Source organism: Schistocerca nitens, chromosome 2 (assembly GCF_023898315.1).
Source record: "Schistocerca nitens isolate TAMUIC-IGC-003100 chromosome 2, iqSchNite1.1, whole genome shotgun sequence".
NCBI lineage: Eukaryota > Metazoa > Arthropoda > Insecta > Orthoptera > Acrididae > Schistocerca > Schistocerca nitens.
Window position 1 is genome coordinate 872,895,850 of NC_064615.1, and position 6,198 is coordinate 872,902,047.

The following is a 6,198-nucleotide window of genomic DNA, read 5'->3' on the forward strand; positions in this document are numbered from 1 at the left end:
CTGCTTATGCAATGCTTGTCCACTCTGCACAATTAGGGAAAATCAACACTGAAGTACCATATAATTGTGAGATATGCCCTTGAAATACACGTAGGCTTATTAATGACAAAAGGCAACATTGTTCTAAGAATGTGATACAACAAGCAGAATTAATTGAGATATGCAGAAGAAAACTATCGATTTAAAATTCAATATATATGTATTAATCCATTTGTATCAGTTTTTGAAAGAGCCTAAATTTTCCAGAATCATCTTTAAAAAATAAAAAAACAGATAATTCAAGGTATTAAAATACCTTGTAATTAGAAAAACAAAATGTTTTAATTCCGAGAATAAATAACGATCACGTAAAACATGCTGCTGCTGCTGCTGTTCGTCTGAAAACCGATTAAAAACTACAAAACACAGCTCGCGTTCTACTTCAAATAACACAAATGCAACCATCCATTAGTTGAGCATAAATACAACCACCGGACAAATGGTTAATACATATCCTTTTTTATGCACAGTCCTGTTCGATAACATATTTTATTACTCCCAATCTGCTACCGGACGACTTCAGGTTTTCGTGGAATCAGAGATACAATGTGCTGAGAAGTAGCTACAATATGCATGAACATATGAGTTCAGAAATATCGTCAGAGGTGAAACTTAGGTGTTAGAAAAAATCGAAACTATAACTGGAATAAGAGGAAAGCATTTCAGCACGATAGTCCAGATAGAAAAATCAGAACCTCATTTTATGCCTATTTATGCCGATAAATACATCCGCACCCGCGGCCGAAGTCGTAAACACATGCTTACATGTTGGTGCTCGAGTCAGAGGTAGCCGGTTCGAATTATAGTGGGGGATGAAATTTTCTTCGCCAGTATTTGTCCAAGGAGAAGAGAAGTGGTAGCGCAGCGTACAGTTCCTGATCATCGGACATAGCGCCATTGTTCAAAATTGAATTCCAAACGACTGTACAATGTCTCGTGGAGGGAGGACGTCGCGACGCTGTTGACGGCGATCTCTCCAACAGATGGAGACGTTAAGCTCGGCGCTCCCCTTAGTGCTAATCGAGACGTATAGGCTACGTGCCGCCTCCGAATTTCACCCCTTTCCTTCTCTCATCATCATACGACAGAAATACGATATTTTGTATTTCAGCTGTGTGTAAAACCAAAGTGATGTCTCACTGCGAAGTAACTCATCTCGATGAAACTTGGGCTGCTACAGCAAAGTACAGAGGGTAACTGGAAGTAATACGCAATGACACGAACAGAAATGAGACTTTTATTCATTAATTGCACTGAAGTCACCGTGATTCATGACAGTCCCCTGGACATTACAAGAGGCGGGATATGTTTCTTAATAGGGATTTAGCCAAAGCGGGGAAGAGGGAGCTGGGGGTCCGGAATCGAACCTACCCTCTCCATCCCCCCCCCCTCCCCCCCAAAAAAAAATCACCTAAATGAAATTGCACACGACCTAGTTGCCGTGTAGGGTTTCTGATGTTTCCGAGCAACAGTCATACAATAAAGTTTAAATTAACACATTACCATTTGACTATATTATTCCTTATTTAATTACGACCCAGGTTTCGGCCTTTTATGCCATTTTCAATTGACAGAGCTTATGTCCTTAACATATATTGCAGGACATCAAGCTCGAAATTTTGAGCTTGATGTCATGCAACATATGTTAATGACATAAACTCAATCCCTTCAAAATGGCATAAAAGACCGAAACATGGGTCGTAGTTAAATAAACAAATAAATGGCTATGTATTCATTTAAAAATTCGAATATATTTTTATTTTCAATCAAACGACGAAAAATGGATACGCACTTTCGACAGCCAGCAAGGCCAACGATGAATTTAAGCTGTTTATACAATCGTACCACTATCGGCTATCACCCCTCCCTATTTTATAGTAGGGGCAAGTGAGAGGGTTTTTGCAGTTTTGGGTGAGGTGGTCATTGCAGAGGAGACAGTGTTAGCTGAGGTGGGTTTGATGAGGGGAACAGGAGGGGTCAACAGGATGGTGACAATTGAAAATCAGGGCTCTCTAAGTGAGAAGGAGATCTGTGGAAGAGGCGGACTCTGTAAACACATGCATCAGGAAGGTAGGGCTGGAGTTGCTTGTCCTGCTTGAGCTCAGTTCTTTTGTTAATCTCTTCAGCTTTTAGTTGCAGTTGAATTTAGTGTAAGTGCTACCGTTTACTCTGTTCGTACCGTTTGATGTAGTGATAGTTTCTAATTATGGAAAAGTTTGTATAAAGAGAGAAGAGGAAACCCAATTTTTATTCGTCCGTTAACATTACAGTAAGATAAAAAATATATATACGCACTACTGTAATAGCCTAATTACTTATCTATAGCAGTTTAATTTTAGCAGCGGAGTCATTATTTGGAGGCTGTAGAACTTTGGGGTTGCATTATTTCAGTATTTCACAAGCCAGTAGAGCGGTAAATATCGTTAAATATAACACTAAATTAAAATCAGTGCGTAAAAATTCACTTAAATTTCTCTGTGTCGCCCATAAATCGCGTTGATCAACAAAAACATCGCTCAATCGGCCATGGTTGTATTTCTTTTAAAAAATTGATCAATATTCTATACAGAATGAGATTTTCACTCTGTAGCGGAGTGTGCACTGATATGAAACTTCCTAGCAGATTAAAATTGTATGCCGGACCGAGACTCGAACTCGGGACCTTTGCATTTCGCGGGCAAGTGTTCTCCAAGGTTCGCAGGAGAGCTTCTGTAAAGTTTGGAAGGTAGGAGACGAGGTACTGGCAGAAGTAAAGCTGTGAGGACGAGGCGTAGTCGTGCTTGTGTAGCTCGGTAGATCACTTGCCCGCGAAAGGCAAAGGTCCCGACTTCGAGTCTCAGTCTGGCATACAGTTTTAATCTGCTAGGAAGTTTCAATACTCTATCGTCAGTAGCCCAAATGGCAAAATGTTGCCCAATCTAGTCATACGGGCGGTACCCAGTTATGAAAACCAGTTTCGATGTGAAACGATGGGGAGATGTTTGTGGAAGCGGAAAGGATATGTGATGACAAATGGTTCAAATGGCTCTGAGCACTATGAGACTCAACTTCTGTGGTCATCAGTCCCCTAGAACTTAGAACTACTTAAACCTAACTAACCTAGGGACATCACACACATCCATGCCCGAGGCAGGATTCGAACCTGCGACCGCAGCGGTCTCGCGGTTCCAGACTGTAGCGCCTAGAACCGCTCGGCCACTCCGGCCGGCTATGTGATGACAGCACATTCCATAGTTCGTTTGTTTCTGTTGTTATTTTTTTGTGCGTGCTGCTTGAATTCGTCCGAATCAGTTTTTCCTAATTATCCTCCGACTTGGGGTAGCTCTACGTGTTGATCCGCTGAGCTAGCAGTCCCTGTATTCGGGAGCCGAGGTGGTTTGAATCCATTCGCTGGCAACCATGAAAATGGTTTTCTGTGGTTTTCAAATTTCCTTTTAGGCAAACGCCAGGGTCGGTTCGCCACAGCCATTCCCTCCGAATACCTTTCTTTCCTGACAGATTCGAATTACCTTAGACATGTAGTCCTTCTGCTTAAATGAAAGGAGCTGCATCGAAGGCAAGCCGAGCATCTCTTCGGGGACTCCCGGCTCTAAAAGCCGTATAATAAATAAATAATAATCCAAATACTCCTCATTTAGGCTCATGCATTTGTTCGCTGGGACATTCCTTAACGCAGAAAATTTACTTTCTTACATTGCAAGAAAGGGCACATGCATACTTAAATGAGGAAATTTGGGAAAGTGTAAGGCTGACAAATTCCAGATCCTTTACATTTTCGCCACCAAAAATTGTTCTAGTATGTCTGTCGAACACAGATCTCTTTATTCCAAACGCCCTGTCGGCAATAATGACGGCGTCCCAAAATAAATAGTGCTCGTCCATTCCTGATCCCTTCCTCAACTCAAATCCAGACTGAAAGGAGCAGCGTGTGAAATGGCTTTCCAGGGTGACAGGAGATTGGAGCATGACTAGGCCTACTTCATAGAGGTTTGCGAAAATACAGCACTTCTAAGTACCGAGATTATTTATCCACTTGCTGAACGCTCTGAGATGATTGTCGGATAAAATGGTTTATTGTTCTTTACGGAAATTTTCAGAATAAGTGAAAAAGTGAGGCTTTTTAAGGTCCTCTTTAACAGACCTGACCCCCTCTGAGAAAATCCTGGCTACGTCCTTGCCTGTGATCACCACGGACACCAGTGCATTTTCTGCAGAGTGCTCTCATGCTGACCAGAAGGTTGGAAATAGAGATGGGTCGTTCGCGAAGTAACGGGTCCAAAGGAACTGTTCACTAAGACGAACGGAACGAGCGAGGAACGAATTCTAAGGAACGGCCTTTCATAGTTCACTTCGGTCGCGGCTTTCTATTTATAGTTCCCGGGAACGGGAAACGGTCGGTCTCGTTCCCGAACGGCACGTCGGCCGGTCTCGTACCAGCCTCGGTCCCGTTCCCGCTTGTCTCGGTCTCGGTCTCGCTCGGCCGGCCTCATCCTTCTTCGTGTGGCCACTCGCAGTTCCACTGCCGATTGCTCATAGTTAGTTCAGTGTCGAGTTGTTCGTTTCGTTCGCTGCGCACGCCCATTCTAGATCTGTTTCAAACCATTTTGAACTCTGAACTTGTGGTTCTTTTTTGTATTCTATTGAGCGACCACGACCGGTACTTAAAATGTATTTTATAATTACGTAAATTACATAAAAATTACGTGGTATGTAATACATACATCTTTTCAGGTAACAACACGGCGTATCAGCTTACTTCACTATTTGATAAACAGCAGAAGAAATACCTCTAAAAAGGCAAGATTTTTTGTTATTACACATGCAAAGAACGTCGGCACGGCCCACACGAGTGGCCATTTTCCTTCTTTTTTTGATCCAAGGTAAAAGAGCACGTTCATTGTTATGGAAGGCAGACCGACTTACAACCGAATGAAGCCCGCGCTTCGTAATCGAGTGTCTGATGTCACATTTTGCAAAGAGAATACGATAGCTCCTACAATATTATTTCAGTGGTACAGGATGGCGCACGAAAAATCCGCCCCGATTACTAGACTGCTCATTGTCGCTTACCAATCGTCATCTATTGTTTCGAGGTTGTTTGCATTAGCTTATTTGTTATGTCTTCACTGCCTAATTACTACATGTTTATCTATTCTGGTCGTAGCGGTCAATAAATCGTGCGTAATTGGCGAGCAGTCTGTAGTCTGGGCTGGTTTTTCGTGCGCCACCTTATATTATTTCACTGCGATCAGCCACACACCGGTCGCTACAGTTGGCTAAACGAGATGTTTTGCAGAATCACGAAAATTACAAGTGTGTGAGAGTTCTATTATGAATAAAAAAACTCCCTACTCCTCTCTTGGCGCCATTTTCAGTCACCTATGCTACTAATTTTCAATTTTTCATAAGAACCATATACCGAGCACAATGAACGGTGAACGAGTAAAAATGAACAGTTCTCAAATAAGAGCGATCACCAGTGAACTAGTTCTTAACGATGAACGACTTTGCCCATCTCTATCAGTGACCATGCAGCTCTGTTAGAATGAAACAATAATGAAGTCAAGACCCTAAGCTGTAGACAGGCATTGATATACATCCACGGGTACAGTTGAAAATGTGTGCCCCAACCGGGACTCGAACCCAGGATCTTCTGCTCTCAGGGCAGACGCTCTATCCATTTGAGCCACAGAGGGCACATATGACAGTGCGACTGCAGGAATTTATCCCTTGCACGCTCCCCATGAGACCCACATTCCCAACTCAATGTCCACACACTACGAGGGCGGTTCAGAAAGTAACCTCCGATTGGTCACAGTGTGGGTTGTGGGGGGAGTAGCGACGCCATCTGTGCGTTCACGCACTCAACAGGTCAGTCGGCATCAAGCCGTGGTCGAGTGAACGTCGTACCTGCGCTAGTTTAGTTTTTGTGGCAGTTTGAAATGTGTGCTGCAATAGAAAACCCCGCCAAATGTGAAGTGCGTGCTGTCATAAGGTTTTTTACAGCCAAAGGATATTCTGCAGCAGCTATTCATTGTGAGCTTTGTGCCGTGTATGGACCAAGAGTTATGAGTGAAGGAGTTGTCCGTGAATGGGTACGTTTATTTAAAAGTGGACGAGAAAACGTTCATGATGAAGAGAGGAGTGGTAGACCATCAT

The 6,198-nt window shown here is 42.9% G+C and overlaps 1 non-coding gene across 1 annotated transcript; it reads right to left on the minus strand.

Moving 5' to 3' along the window:
* Positions 1-5,661: 5,661 nt before the first annotated feature.
* On the minus strand, positions 5,662-5,736 carry Trnas-uga (transfer RNA serine (anticodon UGA)). The gene has a single exon. It is a non-coding gene; the product is annotated as a tRNA-Ser (tRNA).
* Between the last annotated feature and the right edge of the window lie 462 nt (positions 5,737-6,198).